A 20,579-nucleotide genomic window follows, 5' to 3' on the forward strand; every position below is an offset into this window, starting at 1 on the left:
GTCAGTGATCGTATCGTGAACCCGTAAGATGTTGTGAAACTACTGCGCCCAGTTTACAAGCATGCCACCAAGGTGATTTCGCGCGCTAACGTTGCCACTGACAACTTCCCAGAACAATAAAATGTTCAGATTGTTCACACACGCACTTAACCTACGACCTGCGTATATAAATATCTTTAGCAGGCGTGGGAAACCTTTTTCGTCAAATGAGCCATATTGGTCAAGCAAGAATGTAAATGAACTATTACGTCGCAATTCTAATGTGTGACGTCATCGTGACACGAAATCGAAGTTGTGTCATGTGACGTTATAACTAGGGCTGGGCAAAATCGAGTACCTGAGTGATTCGATTCTGAATCACGTAATATGCTTCGAGTCGAGTCGAGTAATCGAGTATCACTCGATATGACGTCATAAAAGAATGTAATACGTCTAAGTTCAAATATGTACCATTTATGCCCCCACAAAGAATATAATGCCTTTTATCCATCTCATAAATGATACTTTGGTATTTTTTCGGCCATACCGATTTCATTCCACTTGGTGACAATGTTGTGGGATAATCATGACTTCGGAAATGTGCTACGTCCAGTAACAATCGTAGCTTCGTACCATATTTTTCGTATGCTACGATACCTCCAATCATGGTTTCAAGGCTTCAGCAGTGAAAATTAGTATCGAAACTATAATTCTCGTTGATAAATTAACTTTCAGTGGCGAGAAGCGTATAATTTCGGTACTCGAAAAAATCGTATTTTAGTACTCGACTCGAATCATTAAAATTAATACTCGATTCAGATTCGAGTACTCGAATCATTGTGCCCAGCCCTAGTTATAACATACACTCTAATCAAGCTGGCATATGATCATGCGACAGAATGAAAAAGGCCAGTTGTGAGTTGAGCTTGGGACACTTTGAAGTTTCAAATATTTGTTGTTGTGGCTGTTGTTGTCGTTGTTGTTGTTGTTTCTGTATTCATAGTGTTTGTCGACTACTATCGTCATTTACACCAGGCCAATCTTTTTCATTTTTATTCCACAGCTGCCGACTTGGCGAAGTGCCGATTTGGCACATGCCTATTGTGGATATCCTATTGATTCGGAAAATTTTTTAATGACGAAGGAATGTTTTCGTGCAATAAGAGCATTGCGACAGAATCCAGACATTCACATTAGCAAGCCGGATAAGGGCTCTGGGGTTGTAATCCTAAACAAACGGGATTACATACTCAAAATGGAAGCAATCTTGGGTGACCAATCAAAATTCAAGACACTTGGTCCCGCTGCTGAATTCGATAACATCGCCAAGATTGAAAGACGGATACAGCGCCGACTATTCAGCCTCAAGAAAAACGGCTCCATATCACCTGAGGTCTATGCCTCCATCAGACCGGTCGGGGCACAGAGGCCACGTATGTACGGACTGCCAAAAACTCATAAAACCAATGTGCCCGTTCGACCAATTCTTTCTATGATTGGATCGGCGCAGCACAAGCTCGCGAAGTGGCTTATCGATGTTTTGGAACCAGTGCGTTCCATGTATGATTCGCATTGCGTCGCTGATTCGTTTACATTCGCGCACGAGATGAAAACCACCGACCTTCCAAACCCGAATATGTTTCTCGGTTCTTATGATATCGTAAGCCTCTTCACGAACGTGCCGCTGAAGGAGACCATTGATATCTGTGCGGACGCGCTATATGGTGGTGGTGATTTAGCACCACCTTCCTTCTCGCGTAAAGTGTTCGTTGAACTTCTTAATACGGCTACTTGCTCTGTTGAGTTTAGTTTTAACGATACCATCTACATGCAAACCGACGGTGTAGCTATGGGTAGCCCTCTTGGCCCGATTTTAGCCAATATATTTGTGGGATTCCATGAAAACAGACTTTTCGCCGCAGATGAAACCAAGCCTCCATTCATGTACCGTCGCTATGTCGACGACACCTTCGTTATCTGTCAAAATGAGACGGAGTTCGATGATTTCTTCGTTAACTTGAATTCTCTACACTCGTCTTTAAAATTCACATTTGAAAAAGAGCGTTCTAACTCGTTACCATTCTTAGACGTTCTGGTGGAAAAACGGGGTGTTAGCTTTGTCACTTCGGTTTACCGGAAGCCAACGTTTACAGGGCATTACATACGCTGGAATTCTTTTAGCCCGAATCGCCGTAAACTAAATTTGATTGGCACATTGGTGCACAGAGCCTTGATGATTTGTTCGGATGTAAAATTAAACGCGGAGCTAGAATATATCCGCAAAATTCTAATCGATAACGGCTACCCCGAACACATCATCAAAAGTTCTGTGGACAGAAAACTCAGTAATTTCAATCCCAACAAATCACAAAACACGAACACACGGTCTGAGGAAAATGTATATATACATTTGCCGTGGCTGGGCCCCATCTCTTCCCGGTTTGAAAAACAATTGATTTCTGCTGTAAATCGCTGTTACGATAACGTAAAAACTAATGTTGTGTTTACCACCAAACAATTGCTTCCTGCAACGCGCAAAGATGTTCTTCCTGCTTTTCAACAAAGCAATATAGTCTATGATTTCAAGTGCCACTGTGATTGTCGGTACGTGGGAAGAACAACTCAGCGCTTGCAGGAACGCATCAAACAACATGGCCCTAGCGTTATTAGATCACGCATATTGGACTCTCGCGAAGACGCAGCCGTAACTGATCTCCGAATACTAGAACGTAATCAGGCCATGGCTATGAACTCTGCCATCGGCAAGCATTTGGCTGAGAATGCAAATTGCGCTAAAAACTATCGCGATGAAAGATTTTCGATATTAGGTAGAGGCCGCACTAATTTCCATCTGTCTGCACTGGAATCGACTTATATTAAAATCCACCGACCGCGCTTGTGTCAGCAGAAGGAATTTGTAGTGAATCTAAAAATTGTCCACTAGCTGCGCTCGCGGTTTGCCTGTATTTCATGTTGTTTGTTTCTATGACGTCATAATTGGTTGTATGCAATGTAGCTAGATGCATGTTTTTGAAATTCTCCATTTGCTGACGATTGCCCTTGAGAAGTGTCAGCTCGAAAAGCTTCGGGTTTTAATATGAATATATTATTAAAATGTATATTTTAGGCATTTATTAGACACCGCTCACGGATGAGATCTTGACGAGGAGCCTAGATGAACCTTCAACACTTAGGTAAGAATTCTGGAGTCGACTTCGGTCGGACTCGAATCCGCATCCAATTGGTGTTGAAGCTGTGGATTATACCACTACGCAGGACCGTAACAGCACATCGTCAGCCCCCCAAAAAAAACGTTGATCTTGGGCCACCACAGGCTGATGAACATAACTTCTGGGGTTTCGCCCCCAGACCCCCCTCAGTGCCTATACGCTTTTTGCCGCTACTTATCTGCTAAATTTGATGTACTGTTTAGTGAGACACCTAATTTCGCGCAAGCCGCGAAAAAATTCTTTAATTCATGATCGAATCGGTCAATAGGATCAGAGATTGCATATACTGCTATCACTATATCTGCTAAGTCAAAAGATATTGAAATCGTCAAAGCGTACTGAACTAAAGGACGCACACTATTTCACGTTGGTATTTCTTTACAGGCAAATTATTTTTCCCTGCGGGATGGCATTTCTCCTGTGGGGTTCAGATCTCCAGGACAGGCACATTCGGCGCCAGCCATTTAGGCGCCGACAATCAAACATAATATATGTATAAATATCAGTGGCGGCTCGTGACAATATCGGGTGGTGGGGCAAGAGGTGCATGCGATGGTAATAGTCTAAATGACGCCACAATAGTGTATTCCGACGTGAAAATGTGACTTCGTGGTCGTCACACACAGTTTGTATGGTGAATAGATATTAGGCATGGTTAACTAGGCTTACGCATTTCAAATTTTATTAATATATTCATGACAGAAATATATTAAAACCCGAAGCTTTTCGAGCTGACACTCTTCAAATTATTCGGAAGAAAATATGAAGTACAGTAGTTCATACCTGCATATTTTAACGTTTGTATCAGTAGGCGTATTGCGCGCGGCGTGATTTCATAGTTGTAAGATGTTCAATGACCAATTCATTGATATCTGGAATATCCATAATGACAGCGCTGAGAATCCTGAGCACATCTACTATATCTACACACATCTACATCATCTACACATCTACTACATGATATTAAAAAAGCCAGTTACTGCAGCAAAGTTGATAGAAAGCGATTTTTCAACTACAGGAATTTTAAAGTTCAGCACTGGTTACTACTTCGAAAAAAAGATGCATTGGAATATAAGCCAGTCAACTCTAACCGAGTAATGTCGACGATCGGGTAATATCGAGACACCGTTTGCAGTAGAGACCACATGATTCAGATCACGATACCCAATTTGTTCCAACTAGATAAACTGCCTCTGGCACCAGCAGTGTAAAAGTGTATAACAAGGCGTCCTTATCCTCGCTTATACCGCAGCCCTTCATTTTTATCGAAATATGTTGGGAAAAAGGTAAGAGTGCGCTTTCCACCCGCGTACAATTAGATCAATGGACAATTTTTAGGCTGATAAGGACCGTGACTCTTTACCTCTAATTATTGCTCTGAAGGAAACTGCATAAACGGCGTAAGGAGCAGAAATTCAACACGATTCATGTTCGCAATTGACCGCTGGCTAACAATCTGCAGACATAAGACTATAACCCAGAGGTGGGCAAACTACGGCCCGCGGGCCGCATGCGGCCCGCCACACCGCTCTGTGTGGCCCGCGAGAGTCTAAAGAAACTTTTTAAAAATATTGATAAATTCCGTACTAAAAATCGAATTAATGCAGAGACTTCATTAAACTTTTTCTTAGTATATTTCACCATGATAATTCGAAGACAGTGGTTCTAAAACTGGGGTGCGCCCCCCCCCTCCACTGAAAAAATCTTTCGCGCTCCGCGCGATTCTCATTCACACCATGATTATTGCTTTGTATTTAGTCTAAATTTCATATTGAAAAATTCCTGATCCACATTCGTAACCTTCCGTGCCACCTAACTATCTGTTAGGTTTGCTAGCTTCCTAGTTGCGTTTTGTGATATGACGATAAGGGTGGCGCGAAATTTTTCACCATCATAAGGGGGGGGGGGCGTGTCTGAAAAAGTTTGAGAGCCACTGTTTTAAGGTAAATACTTCCTTACTTTATGTTTAATTTCTGGCGCGACAGCCCGATCTCAAGGCCCACGCAGTTTGAAAGGTTTCAACTATATACTAAACATCACAGAAATCCTGGACCAGATTGACGTAATTCGGATTACAAGTGGGATTTCATATTGGCCACTTCAGTTTTAATTATTTCAGTGATGTGCTTATACAAACGATTTGCGCGTGTTTTAGGTAGATTCGTTGTCTGTATGCTTAGAATTGCGTCATTTACATTTTATCCACACATCGTAGATGCGTGCTTGAAGCTAACATGGTTATGATGCTGTGAGTATTGTGTGTCCTGGAACTGAACCAAAAGTGGAATTAGTAAATCTATGAACAGATCGCTGCTCATAGATTTAAATTTCAATCCTTTTCTAGGAATCGGGACAACCGATTTTCATCTCTATAGTTTTGACAAATTGGTTATTGAGGTCGACCAGCCAATGAAATCTCGCCATGTTTCTGACGTGTGTACGATATCATCAAAGCAATGTTTTTTTTTTTTAAATAGGAACATATATAATCTCCATGTCCTCACTATATAATCTCAATTTTATATAATGCGGCCCGCGAATGGATTTAGATGTTGAATGCGGCCCGCGAGCTCAAAAGTTTGCCCACCCCTGCTATAACCTATATAGCCTAACCGCAAAAGTCAACGAGTTCAGACACAAACGCCATTGTTATCTCATAGATTGGACCTGCCATATTGATTCCAACACATCATTTTAAATTCGAAGAAGTAAGACGAAAGCAGCCTCGGAATTACGGTCTCGGAACAACATAGGAGATTTTGGCCTTGAAACTGGAGACTGTGACATAGGCTAACACAAATGGCTTACTGTCTAGAAGCCTGCTGCTAAATCGGCATTGAAAAATGTATTACCGAATAAATACGTGAATGAAAGCTGTAAACTTAGTACACTGTTACATGACATCATCGAGAAGTAGCCTCATGACCCTTTTCGGTATGGTAGCCTACTGTCAAAATTAATACGAACAGCCTGTTCGGAACAGACCAACACCGAATTTGCGTGAAATTTACTGAGGAAAAGGCTGAACAAGTGATCAGATCAGCTGATAGCCGTCATCGAAAACGAAATAGCTTTCGCGCATGACAGGGGGTTGTAAGCCAATGGCTTGAAGACCACAATTTCACGGTGAAATTGACATTGGAGAATATAAAATAAAAGTAAGTATTTGAATGCAAAACGAGAATGTTAGTAAACTGTTTCATGATATCATCGTCTCATCACCTATCTCAGTATTGAACACAGTTAACGTTACCGACTTTTGCGTGAAATCCGCAATGCGTTAGGTAGGCTTAGTGTCAGATCTGCGCACATCACTACCATACTCGACCTCGATAACGAAATTACTGCCCTAATCATTGAGTGTCAACCTTGATACTTGGCACAGCGTTCGATACTAAAATCAAGACATACCGTGCAAAAGCTTATGACGGATCTAGGTAAGGAGCATCGTTAAAATCAATAGAGACCAATACCGGCTTTGCGTAAAATCTGTTCGCGATAAATGACGAGTCAGCTGTCACTCGACTTAGGAAACGAAATTACCACTAATTCAGTTCAGTGACAAACTTAAAACTTGGTACAGCATTCGATATTAACATTAAGAGTTACCGTGCCAAATGTCATTACCGATCTCGGTATGGAACATCGTCAAAATCAATGGACACCAATACCGGCTTATGAGTAAAATCTGTTTGCGATACATGACGGATCAGCACACACTCAATTTCGGAAACGTAATTACTGCCCTAATCTTTAAGTACCAACCCTGAAACTTGGGGCAGTGTTAAATACCACCATCACGACAGAACACACCAAGTTTCAAGAATTATCATGGTGTGAAGCACCGTCAAAATGGATCTATACCAGCAAAGACCGACTCCACGCATATGACGGTAACCGAGTTCAGATATAGATACGATTGTTACATCACACCTTAGGGGCAACGAGCCTATGCTGCCCTACCTGCTCGGTAATTTTATGAATAGGAGAGAGTAAATCATTGTTTCTTTATTGTGCGCGGCTTTGAGATAATAGACAGTGAAAGCTTGTTTTGAGCGCTACCGGGGCATGCCCCGGCTAACCATTCGCAAAGCGAAAACGCGGAAGAGAATTCGATTTTCGCACAGACTTCGCTATATATGGGCATTTATAAGCGAAAGCACAAGAAGAATGCGATTTTCGCTGTGATTTTGGTATATATTGATTGCTGTGCGTCTATAAATGATAAATTATTGTTATTGAACCGAATTTTAGGTGGGGCAATGCCCCAGTTACCCTATAGGACGAGCCGCCACTGATAAATATCGAAGTTTTCGGTCAGCACAAGGTCATTCCTTTTCGGGTAAGGTCTTCTCGCTGCTGATCGTTCTGGCACACTTCTCGGAGTCGCATGTTACATGGCCTATAACTTCATATATACTTGGTGCGTCATGGCGCGTTAATGGCCGACGCCGAAGTGCCCACTGCCCATGCAGGGGTGGGCAAACTTTTCAGCTCGCGGGCCGCATTCAAGATTTGATTACATTCGCGGACCGCACTATGGTAAACCAAAACGCAAGCTTTTATTCGATTATATAAAGCAATGGTTCTTAAACTGTTTTTACTGCGACCCAAATCCGAGTTTTAGTGGTATCTCGCGGCCCAAGTCACACTTATTAAATCACATACATTTAAAATATTAATATGCTACATTGTACCGGTATGTATACGATATGGAGAAAGCGCAGACAACAGTCGTATGCATGCTCCATGGAACATGTCTGTCACGACGCGCTTTCGCATCCATACGGATCGCATTTGTATTTTGTACTACTGTTTACTCAGACTATTCAGTACCGACCATTTCGGCGACCGGTCATATCAATATCAATGGTATTAGCCAGCCAGCGACGGTCATTTTTGGCCAGGGTTTTATCGCCTCCAATCTTTTTGACCCCGCACCGTACGCGTTTATATGTTGCCCAAAACTTAATGCCTTCATGTGTCCTGGCGCGCAAAGGGTTGGCCCCGCAAGTCCTATCTCTCATAGTCCCGCACTAGATCGTTGCACACCCCTACACTAAAGCATCCTAACGGTCCCCGACAGTGTTTTGCAGGGAAAACAAGGTCGGACAATAAATCCTGTCGTGAATTGAAACCAATTTATGCAATACAAAGGTCGGGACATTTTTATGATCAAACCAAGTTGTTGTAATGACTTTTCCGCGTACCTCGCTTATTGGCCGATAGTACCACAGACAGTGTACCCGGAAGTCTACAAACGATCCACCGTTTATACGACCTTCTCTTTTCGTTTAAAATGTCCTTGGCCGTGGTGCAAAAGGCCGTCAAGCGATAAGTGCCAAATGTTTATGTCTAATAAACAACAGGAACAAACGATCCACCGGAAATCGCGCGAATCGCGAATACTTTTTGTTGAAACTCAACAAATATTACATACTTAAAAGATCGCCCTGATGCTATCACGACCAATAATTATACCATTCGCTACCCATAGTTTCAGAACCCTTGATATAAAGTAACAATACACATGTATATTAAAACCATTTAAATTTTGATTTGATGATAACGCACATGCGTCAGAAACATTACCGATATTGTATAAACTGGCCATCCTGAATCAATTCGGCAAAAGAAGGGATGAAAGTACAGGTTGTGGCGATTCTTAGGATAGGATGGAAATTTTAATATGTGAGCAAAGATCGGCTTACAGATATGTTGATACGGCGTTTGGTCAAGCTTCAGAACACACAATGGTGACACCAGCATGTTAGTGTTGGGATCAAGTCACTACCTTCGAGTCACGAGTCATTTTGAGTCATTGCACAGTTTGACTCGAGTCAAGTCAAGTCACTCGGTTTTTGGAGGTGATTCGAGTCAAGTCGAGTCAAGTCAAGTCAAGTCACGAGTCAAGTCACAATTCAAGTCAAGTTCCCATTTCGCAGCATGAGGCATGATTACGTCATTGCACTTTGCTAGCTGTCTGAAACACAGATTGAGTGGTCATTGATGCTGAACCAATGAACGAATGTAGAGTTAAATATACCCACAAGAAGGCTCTGCATCGCTCACATATACGTAGGAATGTTAAACTACGTAAGTAATTGCATAGTCTCAGTGTACAATTACCAGCCAAAACAGAGAATAAAAAAACGAATTGATAAGATGTGATACATTACCCATTTACAAATTGATATGATACAATTCGAGCCTGCGCCAATGGTTGAGGACTATATAAACTATATTCGAATTCAATTTCAATAAAACAAGAGGTTTGGTTAAGGTAAGAACAGAGAACAGAAATATACATTTTACTACTAAATTACTTTACTGTACTAGTTTACGACCGCGTAAGCTGTAGGCTTCGATCACTTCGTTTGCGGTCAATTTATTTGTGCTGCGCGTGTGCTGTGGTGCGATGAAAAGCACCCCGATATGTTCGAGAGAAGCGTCGTGCAACGAAATGCCAATACATATGAGACACCAGTTTCGTTGTTTGAAATACAGATATGAAACTTCAACTAAGTCAAATCATCCAAACTTTGCATTACTCCAGACATCGTGGGTAGACACATACTGCCTATTGAGAAACAGGTATTGTACGTTCAACTTCTTGACAAGATCGAACCCACTCGACAACCAGTGTATTCGCGGCAAGGAACTCGTTCAAGCAGCACCTTGGACAATCGGTGATTTACAGGTTGATTTGTCATTATCACGAATTATCAATTGTCACTCATTCCGATACATAGAGGACGTAGCCTATACTGAACTGATTGGCTCATACCCAAACCATTTACATGTATTCACAGCAGGGCTTTGGAGCCGGAGCCGGAGCCCGGAGCCGTGCATTTTCACCGGAGCTGGAGCCGGAGCCGGAGCTCTACATAAAATTCAGCCGGAGCTGGAGCCAGTTATTTTAGGGAAGCTCCGGCTCCGACGTATTCCATAAGATGTTATTATTGTGTTGGAAGCAGCATATTGTGTTGGAAACAGCATATTGTGTTGGAAGCAGCATATTGAATGTACAATATCAAAACTACCTCGTTGTGTGGGAATAATGACCCGTCTGCAATCTTTGGTTTCCAGATCAGTACTACGAACCATCTACTTCTCTCTTTTCCACTCATCTGCAATATGGAATCGTAGTATGGGGAAATGCATGCACAACATTTTTGTGCAGAATTCGAACCCTGCAAAACCGTGCGATACGGCTGATCTCATCTGTACCTTTACGTACCAATTTATCGCCTTACTACCGTGAGCATCGAATTTTGCGAGTTGATGAACTATATCGCTTCGAAGTATCAAAACTTGTTCACAAATATTTTTCCAATAGTCTGCCTCCTTTTTCTGATGACTTTTTCATACCTGCAGAAAATGTCCATTCCCATTACACGAGATCCTCGTCAAAGAGAAATACCTACTTACCCGCACCCAATAGCAACCTAACTAAGAGATCTATCGACTACTCGGGACCTATCATCTGGAATGCATTACCACCACATATCCGTGAATTGCCTTATAATAGATTCAAAAAAGACCTGCTTGATCACCTCCTGTCGTTATACTACTAACACTGTTGCCCTACCTCGCCCAGACATTGCTTCATTGATCATTTGCTACCATCGTTTAATTTTTATTCTATTTTCCTTCTTTAACTAAACATTTTTACAGCCATACTGTTCAGAGTCAAGTGTACCTGTTTGATGCTGGTGTGATCAGACTAGATGACCTTCACGGTCTTATCGATCATTCCTATCTAATACCGAATACTGTGCATGCATATTTTCTGTACCACCATCACTGCCGTTTGTTATGTATTTTGGTTGGATGAAAATAAAGACTCTCTCTCTCTCTCTCTATATATATATATATATATATATATAGTATAATATATGATGATATATAATATATATATAATACATAAATGGAACACAATATTCGGCCTACAATCCAGATATTGTGAACTGTCGTTACGCGTAACGGCAAATAACGACGCGGTTACGATCTATATCAGCCGCGGTTGATATTTAATTCTTCGATATGGAAACCGTCATGTTCAATTTGACGAGTACAAAATTTCAAATCTTTTTCCGGTGTACGTAAATAGGCATACTGCTCGTCAAGCAGAAACAGTCAAACTGGATTTAACCAAGCACAGTAAAAACATCAATACATAAGTTACTATTTGAATTTAGGCTGCAAGGTAGTGACTTACTGAGTGTATTGATAACCTGATATAAGGCCCGGAGGGTGTTCTTACAATCACACAACGACATGTATAATGTACGTTGGATATCTATTTACTACGTTGCGCAAGGACGAGCAAAGCCAACACTTGTGACATAATAATGGGCGGTAGCATCTGAAAAGCCGAAGTCTCTACCAGCAATAACCTGGTTCAATATCGCATTCTTCATTGTTCAAGAATATTGACGGTTCAGTTCATGTTATATAGTCCTTGCACTAATAAAAAGTAATCGTTCCATCACAAAGAAATCGATTAGATATGTGAAATAGTCGATTACGATTACGATTACTTTGGATTTTTTTCGATTGTAATCGATTGCGATTACGATTACTTGAAAATGCTGTAATCGTCGTAATCGATTACGATTACTAATCACGATTACCCCATGTCTGATGTCGATATGAAGAGCACAAGCCGAGCAATTCCATCTCACCGTTGCTATCAATCGGATGAGCAAATTCTCGTTCTTTCGTGATTGTTCTTTAATCGGGCCGCGAAATTGGACAGTGTTATTGTGTATGCAATTATGCATGCGAATTGGAATTCATTACAGCGCATGATCATCATTCACTCCTATGAGGATTTTCGAGCGTAAATAGGGGGTGGAAGAAGAGTAGACCAAAACGCCGTTACACTCAGCAAACAATTGTCGCGGTGCGAGCTACTCAATGCGATGTCAGCCACTCCATGGTATTTTATGTTGGAGACAAATTACTGATTTGATACGCGATTTCCAATTTGTAATCATCTGTTTCGTAAATTCATTCTTGATGTCTGCTTGATACTCTAGTATTCCCGGATTATCGCGCACTGTGACTTGTAGATGTGCAATGTGCATACTGCATGATGTCATTCGTTATGGGCATGACGCGATGTGCATGGCACAGTGTTTAATTCGATTGTTCGATTCGTTCAAAAGGGAAAATATTATATTCCGATATACTTGATCGACACCGGATGGACTGGTAGCGAGTGCAGCAATACCGAACGTTAAACCATTGGCCATTTGGTACAAATCGAATTGGTATTGATGAGGTCGTGATATCTGCCCATATTGCTCTTACTACAGTTACAGTTGAATAATAATCGCACATTTAAAGATTGAATTGAGCTGTATGGCTTACTGTTAACGAGTACAGCGCCAGTGTTAAAACACCGCATCAGAAATTTAATGCTGTACACAGCAATGGCATGGATTAAAGTGCGTTCTAGTGCAACTATTATGTTATCGACAATTGACAAGTATTCATTATGACGTCACAAGCCGGCACGGCGGCACCTATGTCTTCGTTGCTGCATCCGATGTTACTGACAGACTCTCTAGATTACCATAGATAACTAACCTACAAGGTAAATTAGTAATCTATATAGACCAGGGGGCCAACCTTTTCGGCTAAACAGTGGTTCCCAACCTTTTTCGACTCATCGCCCCCTTTTCAAGCTCAACGCTGATCATCGCCCCCCAGATTTTGTGAACCGAAAAAAACGGTATACAATCTGTAATCATCGGCGGGTTGACTAAAAAAAAAGGTCAACTTTTCGGCTCGTTGTCGAATTTCACACTTTTGCAACTAAATTTCCGTGGATTGACTAAAAAAAAAGGTCATTTCTCCGACTTGACGCCAATATAGCCGTTTTAACGCGTCATCGCCCCCTATACCCCCCTTCGCTAGTTTCGCCCCCTGTCGCCCCCTTTGGCCATTTTCGCCCCCCTATCGCCCCCTTCGTCATTTTCGCCCCCCTAGGCCGCCAAATCGCCCACGTTGGGAACCACTGGGCTAAAGTGCAATATGAAATTGACGAACGAGTGCGCTGCCCACTAGCCGTGCCAGGCGCGTAAAATTTTCAAAGTTAATAAAATTATTACTTGGGTATATTGCGGGTCGACTGTATACCGCTTGCTGGGCTCAGTTTGCAAGAACAGGACTATTCGGCACCTGGACATATAGATATCGAAGATTTCCGCTAATGTACAACAATCATTTTGTGCCTGCATGTCATCGTCGGCGATCTTTCTGCGAGCGCAAACGCTAGAAGACTTTCTCTCGTAACTGAGAATATAATTAGACTCAATCGGCTAAATCAGGCGTTTGTTCATTTTCAGGAGGGGGTAGGCTCAGAGGTGGTCAAAATAGTCAAGAAAGCTACTCAAGTAGAAGTAGAAGTAGCGACGAAAAGATCTACTCAAGTACGAGTAGAAGTACTTCTTCCATAAGCAACCTGAAACTACTTGAAGTAGAAGTAGAATTGACTGACTTCAAATCTACTCAAGTAAGTAAGTAGTTGTGAAAACGATCGTAATTCGTTCGCATGGATTGTCAAAAGGTGCAAATTGAGCTATGCGAAAGGTGCCGAGCTTGATTCATATTGATGCATAACAGGAGGTATCCAATTTTTGACAGCATAAGCATTCGTCCGCATCATGGGATGAAAATGATAGCATTGATATCGAAATGCGATACTAATCCTCTGTTTGCTCGAACTGCACGTTTTAGAAAATATCATGGTATGACGCACTCCTCCATATTATAAGGCCCGTAGTTTAGTCGAAGAGCAATACAGAGAAGTTGTATAGTATACGATGTACGCACCTTGCGCGATTAGTAAACGTTAATAACAAATATTGTGGATCGTAAAAACACCGTATTGTGTAGCTTATTCCCGGAAATTAAAAGCATTACTACACTTGCTTTTATACTCCAACATGTATGTTATTCAGACAAAAGAGCTGAAATGAATTAGAACTCAAAGAATATGATTCTGGGAATTGAAAGTGAAATATAAATACTACTTCTAAAAGCGGAAAATGTAGTTCATGTCTTTAGTCCTGAAAGTTTCAAAGGTGGTATGCTAAAACAGCTCTAAAACCAAAAAAGTCAGAGTCCACTTTAAAGATTAGTACACGCCGTGGACTGCTAGATTACGATATGATAGTAAGTGCTAGATTGCGAAACATCAATTTCAAACGTTATGATGAGCCGTATATACTGTGATGAAATATTTCATACGGGCGAAGGGTAACAATGCGGTATGAACGAAACGTCAACCCGCAACCTAAATTATATTCACCGATACTTTCGTGAAATCATACTGGTTACTCCGTAACCACTGAGCGCGAAGCGCGACGAAAATTCTGGTCTTTACTCAACTTTTATGAAAATTAAGTGTTGATACTTCGTGAAAACAACCCTGAAATTTCTCAGGCTATCTTCCTGATTGAAGGATTAAACTACTTCTACTTGACAAACTGAAAATAGCGAAAAGTAAGTAAGTAGATCACAAAATATTACGAAGTAGAAGTAGAAGTAGTGAAAATCAGATCTACTTGAGTAAGTACCAGAAGTAGAGGAAAACTACTTGAGTACTTCGAACAAGTAGAAGTACTTCGTTACTGGGTAAGCTACAAAGAAAGAAATCGTGTGACAATTAAACACGCGAAGCCTGAAGAAAATTTTACTACTCTTTTAGTTTATTGTAATGTACGACGATTTACTAAAAATGTGACTGGATCTGCCACTGCGTCGGAACTGATATTTTACTCATCAACATCCCAAGTTTTCAGAGCCGGAGCCGGAGCTGGAGCCGGAGCAGTGGTAATAATGCGGCTCCGGAGCTGGAGCCGCAGCTATTGTATGATACAAGAAAGCTCCGGAGCCGGAGCTGGAGCAATGCAAATTTACGGCTGCTCCAAAGCCCTGACAGACGGATCGAAGACCACGGATGCCACTGGTTATGCGATATTCGTAAAAGATCGGAATGTAACAATATCCCACAAATGCCAAGAAGCTCTGTCGTCATTCTCAGTAGAATCATATGCCATATTATCCACTCTTCATTGGATCGAAACGAATAACGTTAATCAAGCTGTTTTTCTCAGTGATTGCCTTAGTGCACTGCACTGTATAGCTAATTACCGAACAGATGGGCCTTTTATCGTTAATCACATCGTTAATATTCTCAACAGGTTGACGCGAGAAGGAAAGGCAATCACGTTCATATGGATTCCGGGCCACGCAGGGATTTCCGGAAATGAAGTAGCCGATCGTCTAGCCAAGGAGGCGACATCATGACATCGTGCCATCACAATTCATGACATTCCAAAAGACGATGCAAAGAAAATCGCTTTACATAAATGCAAAGCTATTTGGAACCGGGAATATCTCGATTCAGAAACTGGAAGCCATTACAAAATCTTCCGACCAAATCTGGAGGTGAAATTACCATCAGTCCCACCACGACGCAACGAAGCTATGTTGTTTCGATTACGTACCGGTCACTGCGGACTCAATGCACATCTCCACCACATTGGCTGCTAGGAATCACCGTTGTGCGAGCGTTGCGGCGAATTCGAAACGGTCGAACACTATATTATGACCTGCCCAGTGCCCACATCTGACTGTGATAAGAAGAAAGCTACAACGCATCGCGCAGACAAAGAACGTACTTTTCCAGCTATATAACCTTTTAACCGACAGCAACATTATCGCCGATCTATAGGACTTTATGAGAATCAAAGCGTCGCATTTAACTACTTACTGGTTTTGTGTTTTCATGAAATTTCTTGCCATCATATTGAACAAAATGTCTAAATCGCCGTGGAGCAAAAAGCCTCCGATGCAAAAAGCACCACTAAATGTTTTTATACATAATAATATTAATAATAATAATTTGTGAGAGAACAATGGAGGCTCAGTAAAACGCACGATCATTGAATGGTTGGTGGTGGTTCGCGATCTGACCATATGCAAGATAGAGTGATTTTATCGACACCGATTACTTGATGACTTGAATTCGACTTTGCTCCGAGTCACAAGTCAATCTACATTTCTGATACGCCGAGTCAAGTCAAGTCAAGACATTTTAGCAAAGTGACTCGAGTCAAGTCAAGTCATACGAAAAAGGTGACTCGAGTCATCCCACCACTGCAGCATGTAACGTTTAAATGCGTTTCAGCAGAGAGCTTACTGTATCAAACGTGACTCTTTCACGTTCTTTTGTGGGGACGACATCAACATAATTTACTATTGTCTCAAATATTTTAAAAATTCGGTTGTTTTATTTTGCACCTGATAATTTTATAAATTGTGCCTATAATTAGGATGATTGGATTTAAACGGTGATTTGAATTGCGGCAACAAATTCATTATAATAATGTCATATTATGACAAGTATAATACATACTGCCTTACCATCAACTCCGGAACAGAAATTTGCCTACCTAATAGGTAGGCAAATTTCTGTTCCGGAGTACCTATCAGTCGATTCTTTGTTGATTGCAGCATTCATAGCATTCATCTTCAAATTTCCGAGCCTTTATCACCCCTCGTTGAGTTCGTTCTGGCCAGCAAAAGGATAATTCAAGCCATTCATAGGTACATGGCTTGTGATACGAACTTTTTGCCGTGGCGCACCAAACCGACAAGGTGATAAGCGTCACATTAACTGTTTCACTTTCACAATTAATAATTATAATAACCTTTGTTAAGCTATAGCTTAAGGTAACGGTGAACGCAAGAATTATCTTATTACGCACCAAAATCGCCGACATTTATATAGTGAAGAATAGTTTACATTCAAGTTGTAGTCGCGCGAAAATATTGCTAAGTTAACGAATGAATATGGTCAATGATATCGGTAGGCCTACTTGCATATATTTCTGGTCACATTGGTACCGTAAGAATCATGTTGTAATGAGAAGAGTATTCGGCGCCAGGACAGGTTTCAATAAACTAGCGTCGATCATGCTGCCCCGAAATTTTATCGCTGACGATCCTTCTGCGAGCTCACTCGAGAAGTCACATGTAAGCCGACATTTTACAATCTTGTTATGCCTTGGCTCAAAGACGGCTGGCGCATCCCGCGAACTGCACATCACTAGACTGAAACATCCCAAGGGCCTCATGTTTTCTCATAATTGCGTATATTAAACGTATGTACCCTAGAGCAGGGCTGGCCAACCTTTTTGGCCAAAGGGCCACATTCGATTGACGAACTATCACGCGGGCCACTATCCGCGCGAAGCGCGAAAATTTTTCGAAGTTCATAGGTCAATAATATTTTTACTTGACTGTATTGCGGGCCTGCTGTATATCGCTGGACGCAGTTTGCAAGGACTGGACTATTCGGCGCTTGGACATATCGATATCGAAAGCTTCGACCAACATGCATCAATCATTTTGTGCCTATATAGGTTTCATCGTCGACGGTCTTTCTGCTAGCGCAAACGCAAGGTCTTATATGTTGAACGACACTTTGTCTCGTAATCGCGAATATAATTAGACTCAATCTGATACATTAGACGTTCTTTCATTTTCACAAAGGGGTAACAATATTTAAAGCAAGAAATTGAGTGACAACATGTTGCGCGAAACGTAAAGAAAATTTTTACTTTTGATAAATATATCTCAAATTATTCTGCTTTATTGTAGTGTATGAAGATCCACCAAAATGTGGCTGGCACATGGATCTGCCAATGCGTCGGAACTGATATTTTGGTCATCACATCTCAAGTGTTGCGGCAAGACTAATCAAATTTTTGATTGGCCTCGCAAGTTCACAATCTGTGGAATCCATTTTGTATTATAACTAATTTCGGAAATTACCTCGCGGGCCACTCAAAACCTTCTCGCGGGCCACATGTGGCCCGCGGGACACGGGTTGGCCGGCCCTGCCCTAGAGGAACACAACCGCGCCAAGAGCGACAAAAATTCAAGTTGAACCATCCTGCCACAAAATACTCTGCCATAAATTAATTCAAAAAGATTTATGAGAATGTGGAGAGCGGCCCCTTTCGCCTCCCCTTGCTACGCCATAACGCCAACGCATCGAAACTGTTGCGTTTCAAGTCACCAACCAAATTTAGCGGTCAGGCTAATCAAGTTTTGGTTCAATATAAATTACGTGGTCAATTGATTCTTTGAAAATAGAGCTGATTTCGAAAACGTACTGCACGGTCTACCTCTAGTCTAGATTTCTAAAGTCGATTATATTTCACGATGCCAAAGAATCGCATCCCTCGTTTTACAGAACTGGATACAGTTCTTAACCATCCCGATATTGTCCTGTGAGTCAACCAAACACAAAAAATAGATGCATCGTTATTCCAGTAATCCATTCTGGGTCTCACACACTTGTCTTTCCAATACAGGCGCATCGGAGCTTGATCCATCGTCGCCAATCAAGTATCAGTATCAGTTTATTATTCATTTCAATAGATTAAAACACCACAAGATTACGATACAATTGAAAGATAAGGTGCCGAAACGACTTGGAGTGCAGTAGTCCGGGAAGTAAGAAATGGCTTAGTAGTTAGTACAGAAGACGCATGCGCACTGAATGAAAGCAATAAAAGATAGCATAAAAAGTCGAGCGATGAACTCGAGGTGGCATGGGCCGGAGGCTGGGTCGATAGATAAGACTTGTCTGGTAATTTCAAGCGCCGACTAGTATTTACTCGACAAACTGTAAATAGTGAAAAGTATGTCAAACAATACGGCGAAGAAGAGTGGAGAAAAATGTGATTTACATAAGTAAGCGCTACAAGCAGAGAAAAACCACTGGAATACTCCAAAAAGTAGTACTTTGTAACTGACAGCCAACGTGAAATGCACAATACATCCCCCATGTAAAAATGATGAAAATATGTGGATAAGCTGCATCACACATCTTCGAGAGCAAGCAAGGGCGTAGCCAGAAAAAAATACCAGGGGGCCAAAAATCTGATGAGGTAAAAGACACCCCCCCTTTTAAAGATATGAAAAAATAGTAAAAATCTATGGACTTGGCCCCATATTGGATGATTAGCACAATTTTTAGGGTAATATTTCACCCACAGACATAATGTAATCAGAGACCAGTGTACCTACCCCCATTTCCGCGCGTAGCACGAGAATTTTTAAAGGTCAATGGTTGAATTTGGTCAATAATATTGGTACTTGTATACTGGTCCTGGGCACCCCAAAGGGCGATCAACCGAACTCGTTGGGGCTTCGTCCCCTTGACCTCTCATGTCACGGCTACTCAAAAGTACGAATTCATTGCCATGTATAGGCACACCGTGTAAGTCGTATATATTGGCGCGTAGCGCGAAGAAACTTCCTAATCCACGGCTGAATTTTGTCAAGAATATTAGTAATTGCATATCATATAATTGCTCTCGTGATCAGTTTTACCGGTAGAGCTAAGGGAGTTGATATCTCCGAAAGTTTAGGCCACGCTAACAATATACAAATGATAAATTTTCCATCTCATGAGGGGGCCGGCGTTGTTATTAATAAATCTGTTTCATGATCCTATATCCTATTTCGACACACTTCCTGGAGTCGCATGTTACATGGCCTAAAACTTAATATGTCTTGGTGCGCCGTGGCGCGGTAATGGCCAACGCCGATATGCCCAATGCCCATTTCTATAAATCTTGCTCATTTTGGGGGAGGGGGGTGAGTACCATAAAATCAAGATATTTGGCAGCATGAAATCACACCTAGAGCAAAAACAAATTGAAAAAGATGCATAATATATATCTATATAGCTACTGCTCGTTCAACTGAAAAGTTATGTGCCATAACGATAGCAGTCTACTCACGACTTTCCTGCAATCCTAATTATATAAACTCCACATTCCAAGCCAATCAAGTGTATTTTAAAAATATAAATTTTTTTATTTGTCATAACTCGATTTCTTAATATTTTTTTGGGGCCGCAAGAAAGCTAACTGAGCGCCGCCGCGGTTGGGAATCACTGCTTTAGATACTAGGATGAAATATAATGACGATTTAATTTTGTAGCTCTCAAACACAAGCATATTTAGTTAGTCATTTTGGCCAAAAAGTTTTAAAACATTCCTAATGTACAAACGTCATCACTCTCAAAATTGTACAGTAGCCTACAGTGCTTTTTCGATTTCGACACGCAATGCGCTGCACGATACAATACCTAGTTCAAAACATTTTGTGGGAAATAATCATTTCAAAACGCCACAAAACTGCCCTACCATGAAAAGATAGGAAGGTGTCCAAAAGGCAATCCAAAAGTACGCCAAATTCCTTTTACCTGAATTAAAATAAACCACGGCATTTATGGAAACATGATCGGTGGATATTTCGCGATGAGCGCAA

This window comes from Botryllus schlosseri, chromosome 11 (genome assembly GCF_051294905.1).
Source record: "Botryllus schlosseri isolate E-star chromosome 11, Bs_hap1, whole genome shotgun sequence".
Classification (NCBI taxonomy): Eukaryota; Metazoa; Chordata; class Ascidiacea; order Stolidobranchia; family Styelidae; genus Botryllus; species Botryllus schlosseri.